Here is a 26,676-nt window from a genome sequence, read left to right as displayed (position 1 = left end):
TGGTTTAGTCCGCCTTTTTTACTTGGACTTCTGACACGACCTTGCTTTCTCATTTCAGTTTTGCTTACCTTCTGATGCAGTTCTTGCTGTTGAAATGTGGTCTAACTTTGGTGAAGAAGCAGTGCCAGGCTGCAGGCAGGGAGATTTATTATACCACAGCCTAAAGCCTGTGCTCCTGCGCCGCATTACTGCAGGGTCTCTCTGTGCTCACCCTCTGGATGCAGGTGATTAACACGCAGTCCAGGGAATTGTGCCTCTGCCTGCTCAGTAATTTGCTGGGCAGCACTGCAGTCATCCAGAGCAGCTGCCACTTAAATGGGCAGTAGATTGTTCTCTTTTTATTTTAGTGTCTGCAGCTTCACCGTGTGACACAGCCAGGCACGCTGTGTTGGTATTTGCTGCAGCAAAGCATCAATTAGGTGCATCTTGCGATGTGCTGCCTGTGCAGCCATTTCTCAGCAGAATCACTGCGTGCATGCAAATGGCTATTCCCATCTCCATCCACACATGGGAGGCACATCGAGGCCAGGGATCAGGCTTAAAAACTTATTAGACCCCAACAGGTATGATTAACTGTTTGTGGGATTTCAACAATGTCTGTGCAGGTTTGAAAGTCCAAACCTGAGGCATCTGTACGAATGTTTAGTCACTTGAAACATTTGATAACCCAGCACTTAGTGGCTGTGGTGACACTGGTGTAATTCGGGGGGAGGGGAGCAGGTTTAGGGAGTGATCACAGGGTAGCTGAGATGCAAGGCACTCATATCCTGGGCTCAAAGTGCTGAGCTATCCTCCCCAGCACCATGCTCCAGGGAGGCATGGATGTGATTTTGGCTGCCTGCCTTTGCATAGGCACATAGTAAATAATTAACATGCACAGCCAGGCTTTTTGGTCACCAGTTATTGCTGTAACTGATGATTAATTTAAGGAATTATTGATTCTCATGCCAAATCTTTACGCACGGGTGGTAGAGAAACTAATAATCATTCACAGGGCCATTATTGACAGATGTCAGTATAGGAAGTGAATAAAACCTGTGGGAATGGAAATGAAGGTCTGTAGGTTTGTTTGTGTCTTCCAGATCATGAGGGGAATGATTGACAAACTCAAGTCAAAAGCCTAACTCACATACCCACACCAAGGCCCCTCTTCTTGGGTGCTCACGTACTTGGTGCTGCTTTCAGGAGGAATGGGGCTATCTAGGATCCCCAAACAGCTCTCCAGAGATGTCTGCCCAGTATCCACCAGGAAGTTCTTGCCTGGGCTCTGGAGACTCTGAGCATACACCATGCCTTGCGCAGCAGCACAATTGGAGCCTGATTGCCTTAAAACTTCCATCCCATGCTCACAGTGCACACAATCCTACCTCCCTGGGCCCTGCCCTGAAGCACTTCCTTTCTTTGGTAATCTCTGAAATTCGAGTTAATCTCCCTCCCGTGACTCCAGACTTCTTCTCTTCTCCCCTTACTACCACAACGCCCCAGTCAGTGCTTGCTGCCTTGCCAGAAGCTTGCTCAGAAGATTTTCATGCTAGGGCCAAAAAAAGCAGATTTATGCTCCCCATGTATGTGTGTTAATGATTGGGTGTCTCCTCTGAGCTAATGTTTTTCCCAAAGTTTGCCAGAGCATCATGCCTCAGAGACCCTCACTAGAAGTTCAGCCTGCCTGTGTTTGGATTCAAAATTCAGCAAAGGTCACTGGCAGTGGAAACCTAACACCCATCTCCATTGCACACAGCCTTGCTTCCTTAAGCAAGGAGACAGAGAAATAGCAGGGCTGCAAGGAAGGCATAATTAAGCGTATCTTGCCTGAAAGTTCAGGTGTATTAGTAAGAACACGATGCCCAGCATGGTCCCTTGCATGTACTTCCAGAAAATGATTACAAATATATTTTTGATAAATAACAACAGCAGCCTTCTCTGTGTGCTTGCAAGCTGCTGTTACTGTGCTACATAGCCTGTGTCACTTTCCGCTTGCTAGAAACAGAAAAATATGAATTTGATTAAAAATTAAATTATTTCCTGGTGTTCCTTGTCTTGCAGCATTCCCTCTTATGTTTGAACAAGGAGGTCAGCCCAGCATTGCTAAGAAGATTTTCAGTACCTTACCAAATTATGTTATTTGTATGTCACACACATATGAAATCAGAGTGGGTTATGTGAGTCTCATTTCTGTGCTGTGGACACAAAAGTAGGGTTGTTGTTCCCTATATTCCAACTGATTAGAGATTTTTCTCTCTGCTGCTTTGCTCCAATACAGAGAAATCACCTTTTTCCTAGAAAAATTCAATACTTTCTGGTGCCTCCTGCTGTCAGGGAGCCAACAGTCTTCTGAGCACTCTCCCTTCAAAGATCAATCAAATTTTGGGCAGAGAGCTCCTTTCCCGACTTGAGACTTTTTTTTTTCAACCTGAAAGACTTTCTGGCATCTGTTTTAGGCTCCTGTGCAACACCTGCTGCTGGTGACAATGCAGGTCTTTTTCCGCCTCCAGGGAAGAAAGGTGACTTAATAGAAAGGCCAACTTTATAAAAGAAATTTGAATTACTTAAATGTCCTGCCATAATGACAAAAAAGAAACCAAACTAGCCTCTTAAAAATTATGCACAAAAGTCAGTTTTGATCTTTACTAGAGAGCAAGTTTATTCAGTGGTAGCCTTTCCATATCAGTCCAACTTGTGAGGCTCCAACAGAGGACAGCTTTTCCACTGAAGGCTCTTTCATTCATGCTTGGAAAATTGCTTGGTAATTTTATGGCTTCCTTTTGGTCACACATCTGGAGTCATTAGCTGGGCCTTCTCTGCTTATTCCCTAACACCTTCCGTGTTTGGTGCTCTGGCTCTGCATAGGATGGGGCAAAGACGGGAAAGTGGCTCTTAACTTCCAGGGTCTTTTGATTACTATCACTTTCTCTGGGCTTTGAAGGAAGTCACCTGGAGAGGTGCTTCTCCTAGCATTGATGTTCCAGTGGAGACATGGTTAACAGGCAGAAAAATAGTGACATTTCCAGAGGTGAGTAGATGTGAGGTGATCCACATGGGACTGTTTGCCTTGCATTCAGACAGCTGGTGCTCCATGCTGCCAGGGAAAAGGTGATTTGTGCAGTGTGGATGCAGGTGTCATCATGCATGGCCATCTCCATCTGGAAACCACCTCTACAGTCTAGATGTTGAGCCAAACACTGGCTTTCCTATGTGGCCATGGAGTTATTTTGTAAGTAAAACCAGAGCATCATGGATGGGACTCTGTTCAGAAAGCTCTCTGGAAAAGCACACCCTGTAAATGGGGTAGAATAGGCTTGTTATTAAACCCTTCTACTTAGTGGCAGACTGAAAAAGGAGGGACAATCCTGACCATAAATGTGGGACTTTTTCTTAAAAGTGACTGTAACCCTGAGCTTTCCTGCAAGATCTTAAGGATCTTGAAACATTTTTCTGAGGAAGATCAAATGATACACATTTATCAGGCACATGAACTGAAGGCTAGAGAGACTGAGGGGGTTTGCCTTGCCTCACAGATTAAGTCCTGAATGTCCAGGTGTCCCATAGTCCCCTCTGATCCAATACCAGAGTCCCATTCTGTAGGTGGCATGTGCCCTCAGGAATGAGAGAAGGGAGGACCTTGGTGTTTTACTTGATCTTTGCAGCATTGGATTAGAATTAGGCCCCACTTCTCTACTCATCTTTGCATTGCAGTGGCATTTAACATATGACACTGGAGGCTTTCTCCACCAAAATCCACCCAGAAGTGCTACAGTGACTGAGAGACAAAGGATGAAAGAAGGAAACTGTAAGGCAAGGAGGGTCACCAGGCATCTAATTTTCCCCACTACTCCCCAGCCTCTTCTTTTCAAAGCACCTGTTGAGCGAGGCTGAGGAAGCAATTGGCAGCACATTCACAGCACCTTGGTCCTCTGTGTATGTGTCATCTGCAAGGATCTCAGTCTGGTATGTGTACTGACATTGTGTCAGGAGCTACACAACTTCTGCCTGGGGCTTTAGTGTGCCTGGTCTGCCAGCAGATTTAATTTTCCAAAGCAAGAGCTCTTGGGGACCTTGTGTCTGCTGTAAGGAAAGGGAGGACAGCAGTGCTCCTGCTTCCTCTGGTCCTTCCCTGCACCAAGGCCAGTGCACACCCCCAGTGCCCACATCAGGGTGCCATGAGAGCTGAGATTCACGTGGTGGTATCTGAAACACATTTCCTCTTGTGAAAGGCTGGCAAGTGTACATGAAAGCATTTCATCAAGTTATCAAATAACATTTTGTTCTTGTCTCAATATGATGAGCATAGTTTGGCAGTCTGGGCTCTTACATACAAGATGTAGGGATGTAGGAGCTCTCAATGCATTATTTTTCTTGCATTAAGTTATTCTGTTTCCCCTTGTACCCATGTGAACTTCTGTCATTCACGTCCTGCGGTAAGAAGCTGAGTTTAGCTAAGCTGTGTTAAAAAGCACTTATGCTTTGGGTTGGTTTGAAGCTGCCATCGAGCTTTGCCTGGTGTCCCACATCCCAAAATAACCAGTGCAGTCAACACCAGGCCTTCGATAACCGCAGAGGTATTAGAGATCTGGAAAGGTTTTGGAGGAGAGTGACAGAGTTGATCAGGAGAGGTGGAAGCACAGGTAGATGAGTTCAAATATAAACTGATGCAGAGCCCAGCTCGGGAATGACTAACAAATGTGTGGTTTGTGAGACATGCAGCGCTCTGATGAGCACGAACAGCCTCCCACTCTCCCGAGCATGAGAGCAGAATTCTTGGTGTGACACGCAGGGATGTAAAAAGGGCTAATAGTGTGACAGTCAGACTGAATGTAAGGTAAAATTTCCTGACAGTGAGATGTATTTTGCTGTGAAACACTCTCACAAGGGAAAGGGCAGGAGCCCAACTGCTTTGTCTTTTTTAAAGCTGGACTGGACAAAGCATTAGGAAATGTAATCCAGGGAGCAAGTGTAAATTGGCTGGAGGACAGAGTGGTGATCTAATAGATCCTTTCCATGTCTAGCTCCTGGGATATAATATTCTTTGTAATGAATTTTGACTGGTTTTAAGCCTAGCAGGTAACAGGTAGATAAAGCTGAGCAAAAAGATTAACAATAAAAACTAAGGAAAAAACTGTAGTTTGTCAAATGGTTATGGAAAGTTCCTTGGGCCAATGGCACTATTCAAAAGTGGCATTGCAAATGGGAAGGCAAAAATTGTTACACAGGTAATGGTTATGGTAATGACATACTTTTAAAGAGTCCTGGTAGTCGCCAATATCCAAGAGCACATTTCAGATTTGGGGGTGTGCCTGTGTGATTCCTGTAATGGGAAATGGCTCTAGCTGACACTGAAATGCAGCAACCATTGCACTGAAACAACCTGTTTTAGTGGCAAAGAGCAACACTGGGCAGCAGTTTAAGATGGAATATAACATGTAACTTCTCTAACTGAAACTGTAGAGGAATTGGCTTGGTTTGGCAGAATTTCATTTATTGGTGAACTGTCTAGGCAGGAGTTTCTTTTGCATCTGCCTTTCCCCATGTCTTTGCTTCTGAAGCAGCAGGATCTGGCAATATTGACCAGGCTTCCCTGGCTCCTTTTGGGTGGGCAGGGAGAAGTCTGCTGAACTAGCATGACCCTGAGCTGAGACACACTGGACTGGCCTCCTTGTGTGGTTTTTATCTCTCTCTTGTGAGTCCTGACTTGAGACTCTCAATTCCTGGAGGACAAGGACAATCTCATTTCTTTTAGCAAAGACAACAAGGGAGCCCTATTGGAAAGGGATGAAAATGCAAAATAGTAAGATCTGTGTATGGAACCAGAACAGGCAGTTTGCAAAAGCTGAATATATATTTTTAACTGGTTTTACTATTGTAATTTTAAACTGAAATGAGTTGGTTGTCAGTCACATGGAGAACAATTATTTTTCCTTTTTTTTTTAAATAAGCAGTCACAAATCTGAAAGAAAGTGGCCAAAATACAGATGCTCTGCATTGTTTATCACTCATGAAATTAGACTTTCTTAGACAACAGCCTTGAGGCATTATCTCAGTTGAAAGAGGAAGGAAATGAGCCAGGCAAGAACTTGCATGTTGAACATGTCATCCTTCTGGAGCCACATGCTCACCATGGAACTGACTCACACGGCATTAAAAATTGTTTGTTCTCATTTACATGATCTGCAAGACTGTGTTTAATGTAATATCTGTTAGCTGCACAATTAATCAAATGCTATCCATTTGTTAATGAAGGTGGAAAACATTCCTGTATAAAGTACCATTGACTACTGAGTAGCTAAGGTGCTGTACAGTTTGGCTACCTTGTTATTTTAGACAGATTAACCAATATTCAAGATTTTTATTCAATAGTCACTACAGATTTAGTTATTTTGGCTGTTAGCTAGTCATGCAAAAATCAGTAAAAGTTTTCCTTTGAATGTTTATATTATTCATAGGGGTTGTTTGGAGCTAGAGTTCTCACTTCATCCACCAGAAATTTTAGTGTTTCATCAAAAAACCCCACAAATTCAGGCCTGAGACAAAATCCTGCCACTCTCCTGCTTCCAGAATATCAGAGCCAAAAAATATTTATTTATAAACAACTGATGTGACAGTTTTCAGCTTTACAGCTACTGTAAACCTTCATGATCTGGGTTTCCCAGGGCTTGCAGGTTCTTAGTGTTATGGCAGCTGAAAAATGGTTACACCAGCAGCTTCCACCATTTGAGCTGCCAAAATTGTAACATTCTCCTGAAGTGGCTCAATTTCTTTTCCTGTACCTTCTTATGTAAATTTTTTCTGTCTAAAACCTTTTGAACTAGTCCCAAGTCTTAGACTGTAGATCAGCATTTGACTTTCAGTAGGATATTTGTTTCTAGACTTCTTTATTTTATGAAAGAATGACTTCTATTCATTTTCCATTTAGGCATCTTAGCAATCCTACCTTTCTTAGCAACGCCACAGAAAATCCCTCAAACTGTGGGTGGTTCAGCTGCTGTTACCTGATGCAACCCTCAGTCTGGGTACACTGTCTTGCTTTAGGAAAAGGATGGCTTCTGGCAGAGGCTGTCGATCCCATCCCTCTCTTTGCTTGTTGGCTGCTGGTATGAGGAGGCTGGAAAAGGATGAAAAGGGACGTCATCTGGGATCTAGTGGCAAAACCATGGCATGAATGAATCAGAGAACATTGCTTCCTACTTAAGTGCTAAATTCCTATTAGATAAAGAAGGGATGTAATTCTGAAATCGAGGCACAGAAGAGAGGACAGATGTTGACTGGCCAGGAAGGTATATAAGTACCATGATAAATTGTGTGATTGACTGAAAAGAGAGTTTTTATTCCCTGAAGTGCCACTGACCAGTGGGACCATGAAGAATTCACATCCCCTCAGTTCTCCGGCCTGTAAAGTGGGAATGGTAATGCCAGTTTTCCTTTGCCTCATGTTTTGAGACTTCCAGAGGTGACACTGCATAGTCCACTTCATTAGCATGGATATTTAACAAGACAATGTTTGTGTTGACACCACTGCACATCCCAGGCATGCAGGGACCATCCATCCACAGCACCTGATGTGGCACAGGGAGAAGGGCTACTCTGAAACCATCCCTGAACTTCGGCTGGTTGCCATGGCGACAGAACCGCTTAGCGAGGCAAGGAGAGGGGAGAGTGATACATTCTGGTAGGGATAACTTACAGCATCAAGGCACTTGGAAATAGCTCTGGTTTGCTGGGCATGGGCTTGCAGGAGACACAGCTGAGCTCTGGGATTTCCTCTTCTCCAGCTCACCTACAATGAACAATATAGGACAAAAAAAGGAGAACCATGGTGGAGAGGGACCTGTAGGTAGCTTTCCCTAGGCCTTTTGGTGGTGCGGTTGGTGGGAGAGGAATCTGTATCTCTGAAGCCCTCATGGAAGGACTTGGTATTGAAAGCTGGTGAATACCATCTGCTTGCCTGCTTCCTACTCATCATTTCACATGTGCTGCTGCCAGGTTCTCCTTTAGTCCCTGGGTCAGTGACATTCCTGGTGCAAGGACTTTTCCTCCAGCCAGCCCCAGAGGCACCAATAACCCTCAGAGCCTAGGGCAGAGAGCAGGGAAGGATATCCTCATCATTCAGGCTGTGTGACTGGGAACTCGAGTGCACTGAATGGTCTGCTGGTAGCAAGACAGCTGGTGGGAGGCAGATGCAAAAAATTGCTTCAAGGGAAATTGGAAGGTGTCAGAAAGGTCACTTTGGAAATGGGGAAAGGACCAAGGGGTTAGAGGGTGACATGCTAAGTGACATGAACTTCCTTGCTCTCTGCTGCTAGTATTTTAGAGTTTGGAGGAAAAACTGGAAGGAACTTTCCTGCTGATGAAGTAACATACAGATGGACATGGTTGCAGAGTAGGGATCATAGATTTTATAAAGGAAATCACGGAAAGTGCCTTGTGAGCCACACTTACTGGTGAAAATATGGCTGAGTCTCTGAAGAGGAAAGGAAAAAGACAGGGGCCTGGGGAATCTCTTTAAAAGGTAGGGAAAGCATGGGGAAAACTTAAAAGAAAAACAAGATAAAATGGCAATTGCATATAAGCCCACGCAGGCACTCACTCTCTTGCTTTCTCTCTTATACCCACACAGTCAAGCACATCTTTCTGTCCGAAACAGTAAGGAAAAGATATCATAGCCCTTATTGTCAAGAGTAATTTCTCTTCACATATCACTACCAACAAATTCTCGGAGCATGGAGATAGATATTGCATGAAACTCATCTACCTGCTTTTTTCCCTTTCTAAAAACCTGAACAAGGAAGAAAGCCCCTGTAAACTGGGGAGTTGAAGAGCTACATGTTGACAGCTCTTGGATGGATGAAGACCAAATACAAGTATTTGTATGCCAGTAACAGCACAGGAGGCAGCCAGGTGATTGCTTGGAGAACCAGGGCTCACTCTTCCTCACAGGAATGGCTTTGCATTTGGGGTTGTCAGGGAACCTGGCTGCAGCTCCACTGAGCGCTTCACTCCCAAAATGCTTGGCAAACTGGGGGGTTTCCCACTTCTCATGTCCAGCCTGCAAGGAGCTTTGCTAAAAAATCACCAGCTGGCTGCTCTTGCTGGGGAGTAGGATGCCCCTCAAGATGAAGCCTTTTGGTTTCACAGGCTGTGCAGTGGTTTCACACAGCAGGATGAAGATGGGTGGCTGCCAGCTAGGTTTAAACTCGTGCCACCCTCCAGGTTGCTCAGAAGGGCTGGGCTCTGGGTGTCTCTGGGGACACAGGGCCATCACAGGCTCAGACAGGGTCAGTGTCATCTGCCTGGTTACAGGAGCAAAAGACAGAGCCCACACTAAGTGTGCTCAGACTCTTCCTTTCCAGGGATGATCACTTAACATAGATTTGGAGATTCACACAGAGGAGTGAAAGCAATTTGGATCCTTGTCCTGTATTTAACTGACACTGTAAATTTCCATTCTGAGTATGGGCATGGGCCTTCTTGCCTTTGCCTGGTGTTTGTGTGACTCCATGAGACTCTCCATCCCAGCACACTTGGGTGAAAGACTCCACCAGCTCATTTAGAAATTGAGTTTGTTCATCAGAGTCATGTCCCTTGCAGAAAGAAAAAACAATCCTCTGGCTGATGTGGATTCCTCTATTCTGTGTATTCATTCCTGGTTGATGGTTGGGAAATTATAGTAAGGAAGAGAAGATTATTATGTTTCCTGGCAAGGAATGGAATTTGTAAGAGCAGATTTTATTTTTTTAATATTTTAAAAATTTTTTTAAAACTTTATCCTGTTTTGGTTTATTTTATTTTGCAAAAGGCTAAATAATACCCAAGGATCCCTCAATTCACTTCCAGTGTTCTCTTCTCGCTATGTGAAACTGCCAAATCTGAATTGGAAATACACAAAAATATAGGGCTTTTTTATGATGCTTGGAAGAATGTGGATTTGCAGAGCTTCTCTCTTTAAATGTGTCAACATAAATGACATCCTAGCAGGTCTCGCAGATTGCATGGCATAGGCAAATAACTGCTATTTATTGCATGGGCTGTGCAATTTTTTACCTGTGCTATTTCTGCCACATGCAGAATAGATGAAACAAATTTTCCTTGTACATTTATATATACATTTATACATTTATATAGTGCCTGTCAAGAGTTGCACGCCATGGTCTCCACTAATGCTCATTTGTGCCATGATTCCTTATGCAGGATTTAACCCCTCCCAGAGGAAAACTACATCCCATCTGTGATACAAAACAAGCCAGATTCTGTGCAGTGTTCTGTCTAACAGGGTATACATGGCATTTTCCTTCTCTTTGGCCTGCCTGGTGTCCTCTGGAAAGGCAATCTAAGGCAAGTCTTTCACATAGTTACGGGAGAGACACCTTGCAATCAACCAGCACTAGCAACAGAGGCCAGCACTAGCTCTTTCAGGTCTCCCAGACTTTCACCACCAGCTTGTTTCAAAGGAATAGAAACATAAAAGAGAAAAGTATTTAAAAAGAGATGGAAAATAAGTCAAGTGAGGCTCAACAAGGAAACTCTCTGCATGCACATCAGTAAGAGCTTTATATGTAAGCACATCAGAGTTGGTTTAAGTGTTTTGATACTAAGGAAAAAAATTAAACTAAACTGTTTCTCTTTTACTTCCTTCTTGCTGTGTGTGTTACCACAGCTGTTTGCCCCACTGGTTTTAGATATTCTCTGCTAGTATGTTAATTATCAAACACATTATGCTCCAACAGGTCATCTGGATGGGAATATCACTTCTGCTCCTCACAGCTGTCATCAGAGGGACAATGCATGTGTCTGAAGGTACCCGTGGAATTTGCTGAATCAGACTCTGAGTTTCCTGCTACAGCAACATTTTACAATTCTCCTCTCCCTTGCTGACCTAAATATCTCCCTTCACTGATACATGCAACTTACATCTGTGATGCAAACGTTGCGCCTGCGTGTGTCTGTATGCGATTTACTCAGGCAGAGCTCTTACCGCTCGCCTAATTTTCAGAGTAAGAAAATAAAGGTCTCTGTACTTAGCCTACAATGACAGTTTTGCAGCAGGAGAACGCTGAACAAGAAAAATGAAGACTGCAGAAGTGGAAGGAGGAAATGAAAGTTGCTCTACCGACAGGGCGACATGAATTCAGCAATGGGTGGATTAGTCTGAGTGTTATCAGTGATGATGAAACACAGCAGACTGTGGTAATGAAATATTTATGAATGGGGAAATGATACTGCATTCTGCAGTGCAGCACAGGGTAAAGTGAAATTTCAGGAATACTGTAATAGCAAAGCCCTCCATTAATTATCGAAAGCAGGCTGTAATGCCAGTTACTATGACAACAGGGTCCCCTATGTATTTTGCACCACTGGGGGGGGCTGGGGGGAGAGGTGAGGGAAAGAGGGGGCTGCTTCTATTTACTGGAGTGCATTGTATTTCTTTTTCTGTTGTTGTTGTTAATTAGGACTATCCCAGCCTGTGACTGTGTGTTAATTTAAATGATAAAATTATAAAGTGACTATTGGCTAAAATACAGGGCAAGTCTTTAATAAGTGGTACTGGCCTTTTTACTCTTTCCATATTAAGAGACATACTACCGTAATTATTAATATTCTTATATAATATTAATGCATGATAATGTAATAATAAAAAGTGAAATGCTACTAGAAGTATGATTATTAATAATAATTCTGACTGTGTTGGGCTTCCACTCACAAAGCATTTTAGAAGCAGTGATTAATTAAAGTGTCAATATTGGCATACTAAATCCACCACTGCATTTCCAGATGGGGCAAGGGAACGTACGACCTCTGCCCTCTTATTTTTAATAACTACTTATTTGATTTCTTAAACCCATGACCGTCTGAGATTTCCATCCACCGCAGCCAAGGGTTTTTCCTGCCCCTACCTCTACCTGGTGCAGTGCTTGCAAGGAAGGCAAGGTATGGGCCATGATGAGGAAGAAGGACATCAGCTGAAACACGTCTCAGGTCCCTGTCAATGTGTCCTGTTTAAGCAGCACATTTGTGAGCAATATATCTGCAAATAGTTACTAAATGGAACAGGCAGAGCAGTGCCCTCCAGCCCCTCTGCTCTGCTGACTGCAGGTGCTGGGCATGGGTGGGGATAAGGGGACACAGAGGGTGGCCAGGCTGGCTGGGTGACACTTGGCAGCACTTGCTGTTGTAAGAGGCAGAGCATTCCTGCATGAACTGTTGCTCCGGGTCAGTCAGACATGCCTTATGTTTCCACCTTCACATTTTAGGCTTTGCAGTGCATTTCACCAATGTTATCAAAGGGCTCTAGAGATGATCTTACTGCAGCTCCTTGTGGATGGGCAAAGAGTGCTTCAGATCCATCAAATGCCTGGCCCAAGGTGGTACAGGTTATCAGTAGCAGAGGGAAGAACACAGGCCAAATCTCTTATTTTCAGCTTCAGGACCTTCTTCCACAGCATGGAGCAAACTCCTGATTACTCAGCTCTTCTAGGAGGTAAAGCATTTTGAAGGCAGGAAGGGAAAATATTTGGAAACTTGCAGCATGAGTGCTCCCTTGCAAGTAGTTAGGAGCAACATTTCCTGGTGCATATTTCCTAATCTGACGTGATGAAACAAGCCAGAGGCAGGAATCTTAGCCCTGTGCATCTGATTGGGTGCAAATGTGACTGAATGAACAGCAAGTCAAACATGGTTCCAGCAAGGGGATTTCTGTATCACCACTTAATAGGAAGTGCCACGAAGGATGTAATTTCTTATGTGTGGGTTTATGTACATGCCTACATGTGTGAATGCACTCATGCATCCATAAATATATGTTTTATACACATAGAATGCAATGGACTGTGCACTGTGTGAAACATTAGCTCAGAGAGGAAGGATTTTGCCTGATTTTGCTCATTCTGAGCTTGTTGTCTGAATATAGAGGAGAAATCCATTTATGATTTATTTATTACAGCAAATATTCCTGTCTTCCCCTCCTTGCAGTTCAGAGCCCTCAGCTCCTCTTTGGTTGGATGCCTGATTGCCATCCTAATTTCTGATTGCAGAAATCACCTGCCTTGACATGGCTCAAGACATGAGCTGGGAATACTCCATGCCCTTTAGTAGCCTGTATTCCCTTTTTTAAAAAAACCCAAACCCACAAACCAAAACACAGCACTGTGAGAATGATGTGCACACTGTGAGCAATAAACAATGGAGTAACGTAATCCAGGCAATGAACGGCTTCGGGAAGCCGGCAGGGACAGCAAGGGCTCCATTTTCACTGTGATGAGAACTGCCCCAGAGGACCAATATGGATGTGAGCTTTCCTCTCCTTGGCTCCAAGGCTAGAGGCATCCAATAAATAGCTCAGACTACAACTCACTTACTTACAAACAATGTGGGGAAGGACAAGCCTGTTAGGTATGGGAAAGAAAAGCAGGTAGTATTGGTTTAACAGTTTCAGAAACTTGACAGATAAGAAAAGGTTCTGGTAAGTGTTTGTTGAGTGAGGAAAAGGCAACAAGTAGCCATGGGCATGGGAAATGTAATAATATTGCTCAAACACAATATCTGCCAGAGACAGGTCTGATATATTAATCCTGCCCCGGCACATAGGAATGGCTGGGCATCCCCTATAGCTCTCCTCCACGTGGTGAGCTCTGTGTTTGGATGCATTGCAGAAGGATGGCTGTTGGAAAGGGACATGGAAGGGCTTCAGAGAAACCCAGCACCAGCATTTGGAGCCATGTCTTTTGGGAGAGACATGGGGAGGACCTTGTGTGCTGCAGGAATATCTTTAGTCCCAGGGCTAATTTCAGTGCAGATGAAATCATGGCCTCAAATAATTCCCACTGCTACCTAGCGGGCACACTACCTCCACCTCCGTGTATTTGGTGATGTCTGTGGGCCTATAGTGGAAAAAGGCTGAGCTGAGATGTTCTTTTTTCCTCTTCTAAATGGTTATTGGTTGTCAGTCTTGAGAGGTTGTCAGTCATGCATGTGGGTGTGTGCATGTGTGCACCAACTTTAGTTCATTAATTGTCACATGCAACTCAGGTCACCAGGGTGTCTGCAGGAGCACTCTGGTGGCCACATAAACTCTGTCTTCCCTGGCACGGAAGGTGTCATTAGCAGATCTGTACACCTCTGTGTGGAAAAGACAAAGTGTGTCCCAAAGATGCATGAGCCAGCTGAGGTAAACCTGACTGGCCCTCTGGGTTTGCTTGATCCAGCTGCTGCCAGCTACAGTATAAATTACCCCATCTACACAAGGATTAACCCATGAGCCAATCTGTGTCAAAAGCCATCCTTGTTGTCTCAAAGAGGACAGAGTTGAAAGCTACCACGCTACAAAGATTTGCACAAAACCTTCGGGTCAGACTAAAATAAATGTCAAATGTCTATAACACAAACATTTAGAAAGAGCACAGCCCGGTGTTTATGGACATTTTGTCCTGCTGAAGTGAGAGCCCTGTCACCAAGCTTGGGGAGACAACCTCTGAATGGCACTAGGAAAAGCAGGAAATGAGCCTCAGCAAGTGAAGGAACTGTGCCTGCGCCTGCCCAGTGTGTAGGAGGAGGGAGAGAAATAAGAAGGGGGCTTAGTTTCTGGTTGCTTCTGCTTCTGACAGCCCCGAAGGTGCTAGGAAAAAAAAATCCTTGCATTAGACATGTTTGCATCACTCCATAAATAATGAATATCAGCAGTCAGACTGAGCAGGGGCTTCCCTCAGAGGCGTGAAAGCCACAAGGGAGGAATTCTGGAGTGGGAGGCCCGAAGTTGCCTTGGGGGCATTTCTCCCCCAAACGCCAGGTCCTTGTTGGAATTCAGCACTTGCAGGGGGTCAGCCCTGCCCGAGCCTGCAGCAGGAGCTGGGTTTGTGCTAAACCACCGGAGGAGAACCCCCTTCATTAACTGACGGGTTTTATGTTCCAGCTTTGGCTCTTTATTCTTTCTAGTGCTATTCTGTTTGGTTGCTGCAGGGACTGCGAAGAGACACAGGGGAACAGAGAGCACTTAGTCAAGGGCAGAAATATTTGGATGCAGTCAACAATAAAAGGAATCCCTGAAAATTATAGACATTTTCCAGAGCAGCTATTTTCTCTGCCTGCAATGTTTCATTGGCTCCATTCTGAATTACCCCAACGTGCAATTAAAATACTTTAATGTTTGAAATCTGGAAATCCTCAATCCCACAGTCTTAATATCATTCCTGTGAAAGAGGAGGGGAGGAGGGAAGGATTTATTCTCACCAGGCTGCAGGGGGATTTACACTAACGATTTACATCCACTTCATTGCAAATCCTTTTTGATCAGTCCTTCCCCCCCACTGCCTGGGGGTGAGAAGAGGGCAGAGATGCTGGTGGTATCAGCATCTCCCCTGCTTCCAAATGAAGGAAGGGCAGCTGTGACACCCTTGCTCTGCAGCCCCAAGCCAGCCAGGCACTCTGTGCCCTGCTTTCAGCAAACCTGGAATAATTTTATATCAGCTCCTGTGGGAGGATGTATAAAGCTAATGCTGCAGTTCTGCCTCTGAAAGTTCACTTTTTTCCTTCTTCCAGAAGCAGGTAACACCTGACAACTGAATGCAAAGTGAAGATGGAGCCAAGGCATGGGTTTTGGTGTGGTTCTACAAGTGACAACCAGAGGTGATATGTCAGAGAGCACTGTACCCCTCTGTCAGAAAATACTGTAAAGCTACAAAGCACTAGATGGCTTTGACCATCAAGGAAGAAAGGAAAGCTAGTCTGTTTTTCCCTTGGCTCATCCTTGGTCCTCTTGCACTTTTGCTGCTCCCTACAGCTGCCACACACAGTGGAATATGTGCATGTGGATGCACATTACGCTTGCTACGCCGAGAGGACTCTGCATTGCTAAGCAAACATTTAGATGAATGATATCAGACTTTTCTTAAAGAGCATGAGCTTAATTTAAGACTCAGCAGCCAGGCTGAGCCAATTCACATGTGCTGGGAGAAGTCTGCTTGGATGAGTGATGGGAGCCCCTGGTACCTGGAGCATAGCCTGCTAAGTGAGAGGCTACAAGTCATCATCTGGGTACTTTGGAGCAATGTCCTTTATGATCCTCTGATTCATGTGCAAGGAGCATCACATAACTCAGGGACACTTACAAAGCCCTGTGGTGCCATCCTTCAAAGTTTCGCTACAGCAACTTCAGGACTGACTGCAGGCAACTCCAGGCAACTCTCTAACCCAGGGCCCAGCTGAAGGAGGGCTTGGCTCAGCTCTTTGCACTTAGAATTAGTTAACACACTTAGTGCTACAAGACAAAGAGGAACTGCAGAGGAGTTTTTCTGCTAGGAAAATGCCTGGTGACAGAAGCATAATAAACACTGAGTAGCAAAGAGGAGAGAGAAGAGAAAGCAGATCCCTGTGTTGGATGTCTTTGCCTCTAAAGGTGCTCACAGCTTCCTACTGCTGCTGCCAGTTTTTGCCTGGCTAGGGCTCTGCCAAAGCCTTTCCTACCTGCTGCTCTTGGCTGTCAGATGCAGGTGAGGTAAAATGAGTGAGGATGGCCTATTCAGTGTCCTGTACTTAGAGGAGGATCAGATGAGACTCCTGTAATTTCTTGAGTCAGCTGGAAAACCCTAGACCTTTGGGCTATTTCATTGTAGACATGAGTGTCCCAGTGATGGTGGCTGAGGGCTGTAGCCCTCTGTACCAGGAGCTGTATGTACCCATCTAGACCTTAAACCAGAATGTGAGCACTCTTAATGTGCCAGCAATCCTGTGAGATGTGTTTGATGGTGATTTGAAAACCCTGAATGTTTTGACACAAAAGTGGGCAAGAAATTGTCTTGTGATTCACCAGCAGCTGAGCTGTAAGTGAGCTGCAGCACCAGGGGGGTTAAAAAATGGTAGGGATTTTAATGCACTATTAAATACCATTAGCTCTGCACACATTTGTTTGTGGGCATCTTATCAGTTGGAAAGTTTTGGAATTTCAATCATTTCTCCCTTTTCTATGCCTTATTAAAAGTTTTTCATGCTTGATGGCATATCTTTTAGGGAAAGGTTAGCCAGACCAACTGCATTGGGGGGCAGCAGATTTGGTCCTGCTAGCACATTATCCCTTCAATCTACTGCTAAAACAGTCTTGATCCAGAGTGTGTGCGGAGATGTTAAGCATTTTCTTCAAAGAGCTATTTATTAAGCAGAGAGAGCCTCGAGACAGAAGTAAGTGCCTAGACTTTCTGGGAGGAAAAATAAAAATCTTTTTTTGGTTAAAATTAGCTTTCAGATTGCAGGATTGAAACCACCTGAGGTTAGATCCTTGCTGCTCTTCAACAGGCAAATGAGGTTTCATGAGGAATTTCCTTTACATGACTATTGAAATGAATCTTCCAGCAGCACCTTCTGCAGCATCAGGTGTCTCTCTCCACAGGAGGAACAAAGCAGGGAGCAAGGTGGGATTGTTGGGCAGACAATGGATTTCCTCCGCTCTGCGGGATGCTCCACAGTGGAGTGGGTATTGCCATTTATTGCAAGTGGCCTGTCATTAGCTGTTCATTATAATGTATTAAGCAGAGGGATCTCAATAGGGCTCTCGTGCCCTTCCTCAGTAGTGTGCCCTGGCTTCCCTGAAGCATTGTTTGAGCAGAGCATGACAGCACTTGTCAATGGAGCACTTGTGGTGACATGTTTGAGAGTCCAAATGCACTTTTTAATTCTCCTCCATCAGCCTCCTGCATGTTCTTTCAAATTCAGATGTGGATTTTTCCCCATGTCTATCCCAGAGGATGAAGTCTGTATTTGCCATGGTCTTTGTTCTGTTTTTGCCTTCAGTGTGAGCTGGTCTCTGACTGCACACCAGTCCTTCATCAGAGTGTATCCTAGCTCATTCTCCTTCCCAGAGGACACGTCCTGGCTCCAGACATTGAGAACAAATGATAAGGATGATCAGAGATATGAACCAGCTTTCTCAATATGAGCAAATAAATAGATCAGTGGTCCTCAGCATCTGAGGCTGGAAGGAGAAGAAGGCTTGTTGGAGCCTGAGTGGAGTGGAGGGAAAAGTTGCAACCATTTCAGACAGTTTCTCCCTCGTTCCTTTATCCTACAGACAGTGCACATAAGCCAGCATGTGGCAGGCTACAAGCCCACACAGAATCAGGCAGTGGGAAATCCTTGCCACTGGAGGGTATAGGTGCTGAAAGTTTCTGTGGGATCAAGGGATCATGAAGCATGTTCACAGAAAACAAATCCATAGAGAGTTCTTGCATACAAAAGCTTTGCATTGAGTTCAAGAGGTCCCTGAGTTACAAGTGGACTGCAAACTGCTCCTCTGGGCGGATCCAACAGGTTGATGTTCCCTGTGCTGGGAACCCTAGAGCTGGATGCAGCATTCCAGGTGGGGCTCCCCAGAGCAGAGCAGAGGGGCAGAATCCTCTCCCTCACCCTGCTGCCACACTGCTTTGGATGCAGCCCAGGACATGTTTGGCCTTCTGGGCTGTGAGTGCACATGGCTGGGTCATGTCCAGCCTCTCATCCACCAGCACTTCCAAGACCTTCTCCCCAGGGCTGCTCTCAGTCTGTTCATCCCCAGCCTGTGCTGATACTGGGGTTGCTCTGTCCCAGGTGCAGCACCTTGCACTTGGTCTGGTTAAACCACATGGGGTTCCTATGGACTCACTTCTTGAGCTTGTCCAAGTCCCTCTGGATGGCATCCCATCCTTCAGGTGTCAACCATACCACTCAGCTTGGTGTCATCTGCAAATTTGTTGTGGGTGCACTTGATCCCTTCATCTACATCATTAATGAAGATATTAAATAACACTGGTCCCAATAGGGACCCCTGAGTGACACAACTTGTCAATGATGTCCAGCGGTACTCCGAGCTGTTGATCACCTCTGGAGGAGACCATCTAAGTAATTCCTCACCCTCCTGAGAGTCCGTCTATTGAATCCATCTCTCTCCAGTTCAGAGATAAGGATGTTGTGGGGGATTGTGTCACAAACCTAACAGAATTCTAGATAAATGACATCTGTATCCCTTCCCTTGACCACTGATGTAATTACTCCATCACAGAAGGCCATGAGGTTGGTCAGGCAGAACTTGTCCTTGGTGAAGCCATGCTGACTGTCCTGAATCAACTTTCTGTCCTCCATGTGGTTTAGCAGAGCTCCTAGGAGGGTCTGTTCCATGATTACATTGCTATTAAGCTTTAGTTATAACAATGTTCATAGAATTTCTTGTTTAAGTCTTGATTTTCTATGATGCTCGATGACTTTCCTGTGCTGAGGTTGACTGACATCCATTAGCAAAGTTACAGCACAGTGCAACACCTGAAAATCTCATAGGACATGCTGCCTTCCTGGACTGGAAGGGAATGAATGAGTAAATATCTGGGTGTCAGTGATATCAGGATGTGTTACCAGGTCCTGCTCAACCCCCAGAGTGCCTTGGTCCTTGTGGGATTTTAATGATCCCTGTAGGACTGGAAATGCAATGGGGGCAAGAGACACAGCTAATGAGGGAACCTCTCTGTGGCACCAGCTGCATTGTCATGAACGCTATCTCTAAAAGACCTGATTTATTTTCAGTGCTGTATATGATGCATGAAGCAGGGGGCTGAAAATCTATTTTAATGCCAGAGAGTAGTGTCAGGTGAATACAAGCTGACATAGGAAACCAGACAATTAAAGCAGCTTCCCTTGACCCAATATTAGCAAAGGGTTTTCTGCAAGCTGTGATAGATGTAGATCTTCAACCATTGATTTTTTTTTTGGTACCTGTCCACTAATATTATGATAAAGTGTTGGTTTTGTGAGGTTGTTTTTTTTTTTTAAGAGTTGAGTTGCTGCAGCTTCGTGAAATAATGGTGATGTAGTTTTCTATGAGATACCTAAGTACCATGACACACAGAGCATTACAATTCATCATGCTTGTTATTGTCCTTTTATAAATGACTTTATGCCAACCAGTCAAAGCTTGGGACTACAAATGCAGCTGCACAGAGGTAGCCGCACACCCTCTTCTGCACAAAGGATCTGATCTGATCATAAAAGAGGTACTGCCAGGGACCATGTAAATGAAGGTTTTCATGAAGCATGTAGGGGATGTGGACCAAACACTGAATTCAGGAGAGGATTGCAAGTGCAAATGTGACAGGAGATTAGGAGAAAATACTTGTCAGTGAAAGGTGATAAATATGTGTCCAGAACACATGGAGCTAGGGAAAGCAGAGAGATGGATTTTTGTTTGAGAAGACTCCCTGATGGCTCCATGACACCCCTTCTAAGCTTGACTGAGCTTTAGGACTCATGAATTCTGTGCAAATACATTCACCTGCACCTGAAGTCCTCTGTTTTTCTCTGACAGCAACACCTTTTCAAAACACTCAGTTGGCTGACTTACAAAATACTTTTTTCATTATTTCAGCCCTGATCATCAATTCTATTCCCTGGGGTAAGTGGCCCTGCATGTACCCTTTTCTCCTCCCATCCATCTGTCGTGTCTGCCCAGAAATTCTTTCGTGTTTCAGCTTCATTTTCCTCTCTTGCACCTGGATGACTTAATCATTGAAACATCCAGCCATAAATACATGGTGTCCCTAGAATTGTCAGGGACTCCTTGCACAGCCAACAAAATCCCCAGAGTCAGCAGAGTGAGGGGAAAAAACCCTTAAGTGACCCTAGGAACTGAAATTGTTCTGTTTGTGGCAGACAAGACAAACTAGCTCACCTGAGAGGCAAATCTTACCAGCTGAGGTTTGGGGTTGAGGCTGGCTCCAAAGGACCCTGGTGAAGGAGTCTCTGGACTGTGCCTTCCTGCATAAATGAGGAGGTTAAGGTGCTCAGATTTTCTGCATTGCAGTATACATTGTGAAAGAATTTGGTTCATGGCATGAAGTTGTGTCAGGGGAGGCTTAAGTTGGGTATTAGGAGAAGTTTCTTTACCCAGAGGGTGGTTGAGCACTGGAACAGGCTCCCCAGGGAAGTTGTCACAGCACCAAGCCTGACAGAGTTTAAGAAACTTTTAGACAATGCTCTCAGGCACAGGGTGTGACTCTTGGGGATGGTGCTGTGCAGGGCCAGGAGTTGGACTTGATGATCCTTGTGGATCACTTCCAACCCAGGATATTCTAGGTCTTTCACCAATACAATTAGAATTCGATCAACCTGTTCAAAGGGTTAATTTGGTGTAAAACTAACATATGGTACAGCCAGATGTGCCTACTTTCATTGTGGGGAAGTTTATATTTTATATCCATGAGGGGGTTAAAGCAACTTGAAGCTGTACACTTTAAGTGGAGAGTATATTATAGCTGGTGGGTGAGAGATTGCTGAGCAGATTTGTTGAGTCCTTATCCCAGTAGTACTGGCCTAAGGAAGAAGAAATTTTATTGGAGAAAAAATTCTGAGTCTCAGGAGTGAGGTGGGTAATACCTAAACCTATTAGTTGAATTACATTTTTTGGGGTTCTTTTTTTTTTTTTTTTTTTTTAACTGCAGACAAACCAGAATGCATTTTAAGTCTTATTTTACCCCAGTTGTCATACCCTGCCCTGGTGAAAAGAACTTTTTCAACCAGTCCCACTTTGTCAGACTCCTTTCTTATGAGGTTCCCCTCCAGTTTCACTTCAGATGTTATTCTGCTTTTCAGGGCAAAATCCTTTTCTGCCTTCTGCACGGCAGTGAGAACCCCTGTCCATGCTTGTTTCCTGATCTAGCCTTGCTGCTACTTTCTCATTTCATCATACAACCAGTGAGGAATATTAATCAAGGCCTGTAATCATTTGGATTGCAGGTGGTGAAATACACTATCTTTAAGTCGTATAAAATATGTCCATAAGCAGGAGATGCAAAGAGATGTAGTTTCCCAAGGACCTGTCTAGAGATTGAACTCTGCTGTCTAGCAAAGGCTGTATTGGCATTGCTGTTTTCCCCACAGTGAGGTGATCAATAATGCTTGTTTTCATTACTCAGTGACTTTTATCTGTTAATTATACAGGAACTTCAGATTTTTCCAATCTTTCCCGTTCTTAAGTCTCTCACTCTTGGACATCAGCCTCAAGTGTGATTGTTGAAGTGACTGGTTGTGACAGAAACACAGACATACTATCAGAAAGCTTACTAGTGAACCTAGTTTCCTTAGGAAGTAAGCCTAAACATTTGCAGTGAAAGTGTGTTTTTTGGCTTGCTCAAACAGGGTAGGTGGCAGGACACACAAGGTGCTAATTATTGGTGCACTGGGTAACAGTTTATACTCTTGTCTCATCCTGGCTTGAAAAAAAAGCCTTCAGCTTTTCCTCATGGTAAAGGTTCTGAAGAAGAGCAAAGTGTTTCCTCCATCCCACCTTGGCCTGCCAACAAAACAAAAGGAACAGCAACACATTTTGCAGAATCCTTGTGAACTATATAAAACATCATTAGCAAAATGTCTTAAATGGCTGTGCTCAAGGGGCTGTATGGCATGTTCTTAGGAAGTGTTCCAATCCCAAAGAGCTTTTGGTGAAAAGCTGGGATCAGTTGAATTGCAGATGTTTCTGGGCAAGCATTTCCACAGGTATCACTTTCACACGGCAGAATCACAAAGCAAACTCTTGAGTCCCTTGTGATGTACATAATCACATTGCTGGTAGTGTGATCAGAGCATCAGAGCCAGCCCCAGTAACTCTGCTTTATCTCTTGGTGGTTTACTTTGCAAGAAGAAATGCTCTTTAGATCCTCTTAACATTGTAAGCACCATAGACTTGGATAAGCTGAGAGTGCTGCTTTTTCATTTTTTAAAGTTCGCTGGATTTATTCACATTAAAAAAAAAATTATTGTCTTGCAGGATTAAAAGAAAGGTACATCTATTCTGATATCCCATTACTGACCAACAGATAATATGAAAATAGTGGATGCAAAGGGAAAGTATACAGGGGTACAATGGAAAATTGTGGTTCAGATATTTCCTAGTTCAGATGTGTTCTGTGTATTTAACACCCCTCAATGGACTTGGCTTCCAAGTAGCCATCCAGTCCTTTTTGAGACATGTACAAATTAGCATTCACAGTATCCCATGTCAAGGAGTCCTACATCCTCCTTAGGCACTTGGTGAAAACTATTTCCACGTGCTTGTTTTGAACCTTTAAACCTGCCAGCTTTTCTTTATGTTCCCTGCTTCTTATCCTGGGAGGGACTAATCAACCCTTACTCCTCACAAAAGCATTTGTTTGTTCCATTGTTGGTTTTCCAGGTTTTTCTGTTTTCCCACCAATGTCCTTGTATTCAGCATTGCTGAATAATTTGGAATTAAAGGCATCAAGTCATCACAAGATAACTTGCTTTTTGTCATGGATTCCCAAACAGCAGAGCAGGACCTTCCAAATCCAAAAGTGTGCCCAGCAATTATGCCTCAACAGCTTCTCTCATGTATCTTCTCAGCAGCAGGAGCTGCTCAGTGCTTGGACTGAGAAAACCTTTGTTAAAACATTGCTGTGGCACTTGGCAGAGGTGGTTCTAAGTGCATCACTCTCTGCCTTGTGTGATGTTTGTGTGATTTCCAGGGATATGGAGGGAAGTAATTTATACTGAGATTCTTCAATCAGCAATAAAAAGCTATTATACAGCTGGAATACTTGGCTGGTGTTCCTGGTGCAGATGACAAGTTATGAACATCTGTGTTGCAATATGAGAAATATAATCAGTCTGTCTGGTGAGGATGGTAGAGGGGCAGTCATTTGCAGAAAGTAGGGCAGCCTCGTTTGCACAGGAGGCTGCTTGCTGCTTTGCATACCTTGGGATGCCAAGGAAAAGTCTCTGCTCCACAGAGGTGCTGAGCCACGGAGCAGCATCGCTAGACCCTCTGAAAGAGCATCAGACTCACGATGGTGTGACTTTGATTTAGTGAATTTCTAATTGTGTAGAAGAGCAGATTTGTTTTTACACAGAATCTTTTAAGCTGTGATACTGTTTTCAATTTCTTGTCTGCTGCACAGAACTGAAAAACAGGGAAGACCAGCAAGTGGGTGGAACAGCTGGGTACCTGGACTTTGGAAGTACTGGAAAAAACTGCCTGCTGCTTCCTTCTCCGCCTGTTGCTGCACAGATTGAATCTGAAGTCAGGATTTAAACAGTGAAATCCCTAGCTGGTGTCAAGTCTGACAGCCTGCTGCACACTGTCTTGCTCTGATACATCTGAACTCCCCTCACTCCCAGCTCCAGAGGCAGAAGAACAGCCCTTGGGATGCCTCTTCTCTGTAACTCAGGGTGTGGCCTGGTAGCTCACCCTCTGCATTTCTCAGGGTGTGGGCAGTGGAGAGGCGCCCGTGGGCGGTGGAGCCGCGCTCCTGCTTGGAAGCTCCCCGTGTGACTGCGGCACAGACTGGCAGGAGCTGAGGGATAGTTGGATGCTATTTCTGTTATATCTCCTCAGAGTGAGGTGTGTGTTTAACAGCCTTTCAGCAGTCAGAACTCACATCCAGAGCTGGAGCAGGGATGTAGGATGGACAGCAATTTTCACGGCCAGAATCTTTTGGTCTCGGTGTGGACAGAGCTGGCTTTTGATCCCCGTGTCCAATCCCACTTGTGCACTCTGGACATTCCCTTAAGGGCAGCCACCTGGGGAGGCAGATTTTGTGAACAAGTGCCAGGTGTGTATTTCTCAGAGAACAGCCACCTGAGGTTGAATATTTGTAGTTGCTTACGGTCTCTGGAGTGTGAAAATGTCACGTAGATGTATCAAGTGCCTGTGTTATCCATCCCATAAACCTCTGCTCACTCAGCCTTAGACAGATGGATATCTTTTCCGTTTGTTTTGGTCAAGCTATGGTGTAAATGAAGCTACATCTCATTGGTCATACAACTAAAAAGAAGAGATTGGTACCTCCTCAGGGCACAGGTGTGTATTGATGCGTATTATAGCTCACACACATCCCTGAGAGGCAATGCCTCATAATTAATTGCTAAATAATTAATAAGAAGAAGAAGCAGATACTACTCATGAAGTAATTAACCTCCCTATGCTTATAGGGAAGTCCTATGGAAGGGAAGAGTAATTAAAGGCTCTTTAAATTGTACAGAAAAATCCCCACTGACCTCAGTAAGAACAGGTTTAGGAACTGAGTCCAGTAGAATTTCCTCAGATATCAAATAAAACTAACTTTGTTCCTGTAGGTAAAATTTCCTAATCTGGTATTTTTCTTTTATCTGTACAAGTGTGCAGCCTGGATGAATAATTTTATTTTTATTTCATTTTATTTATGACAGTATGAAATGGTTAGTTAAAAGATATGCTGGAATTTTCCTTGGAAAGCATGCAGGTAGCTATTTCACACTGGAATAGAGGTTTTCACAATTTCATTCAAGCAGTGTCATACAATGCACAAAAGTAAGGCCTGGATGGCAAAATCAGTTTGCAAGAGGTATCTTTAGGTACCACGATCCATCCACAAAGGCACAGAGAGCACGCAGCATTTTTGTCTGTTCATAGCTGAAAGAGACTTTTGCAGTCAGTGCCATGTTCCTTCAGATGAATTCGCACAGTCCTGTGGAGATGTGAATTTCCTGGGACTTTGGAGCTGTCATGGCTGAGAGAGCTGAAAGCATCAGCTGAGTGTATCAGAACATGCAACTACTCTATATCACTTCATCAAGGTAAGCCTTGCAACTTTTGATTCATAACTTCGTTGGTCTCTTTTTACAAATCAAAATGAAATAAGAGACACAACCTTCTCAAACCTTTGCAAGGTATTTTTAAATCAGGCTGAGTTAGAGCTCCGAATTTCACTGTTCCCAGCAGCATTCATAATGGGCCCCTTTTGAAGATGTGTGTCTCAAGAGTGTCTTGATGCACTGATAATGAACACCTCCTGGTTTTCAGGATTCACCAATGTCCTTTGCAAATCCTTCAATTTTTCTTCATCTTCTCATTATACAGGCCATTCCTTCTCTCCTGATACCAGGTAAGGGGGATTACACTATGCTGCTTTTGTGAAATGCATGACAGAGAGTATGAGAAAATGTCAGTCATTTTGGTTCTGTCTTTGGGGCTCTGAGGAAGTTCTGTCTCTCAAGAAACTTCCTGTTTTGTTAGCTCAGATGTATTTGGCAAACTTAGAGCTTAATATTCCCTAGTGTAGTGGAAAATGAAATTATCTTTTATTCTCCTGAAGCCACTTCTGACGGGATATTGTGCATGGCATGACTTTACCATTTCAGATAATCCACATTACCTGTATTCCTGTTCTGGCACTTGGCCCCAGATAAGTCGTACTAGACATCCCTGAGATGAGAGGTGGCCCAGGGCCATGCTGTATCCCTGAAGCAATTCTGGGGCAGCCCATTTGGTCCCTCTGCTCCCTATCCCCCTTCACCAGTGCAGCTTAACCAGCAGCTCCAGGCTTAGCCCTGATGGAAGCCCTGATCCCAGCCCAGTGCATTCAACCCCCAACCTGCCAGAGGAAATCTCAGCTAGACATTGTTTCTTCACATCTGGGAGACCAAGAAGTCTCCCCAGCCCTGGCTTTCCTTCTACCCCAGTGCCTTCTCCTTTGAAGACCAGGTGCATGAAACTTCAGCAGCTGTGAAGGAATAGCAGAAACTCCCAGGAGAATTAGGGTCTCCTGTGTGCTAGCATTCCTAACCTGGCCAAGTGGCTCAGCTCACTGCTGTGGAAAGGGCAGCTGTGTCCTCCTCCTTCCCCCTGGGACCACTGCTGCTTTTCTGCTGGCTCCCTTGCATTGATTGATCCATGATGCAACCACTAATGAG

Source organism: Lichenostomus cassidix, chromosome 2, assembly GCF_008360975.1.
Source record: "Lichenostomus cassidix isolate B80296 chromosome 2, HeHo_3.0, whole genome shotgun sequence".
Taxonomy (NCBI): Eukaryota; Metazoa; Chordata; class Aves; order Passeriformes; family Meliphagidae; genus Lichenostomus; species Lichenostomus cassidix.
Note: the sequence above shows the minus strand (reverse complement) of the source record.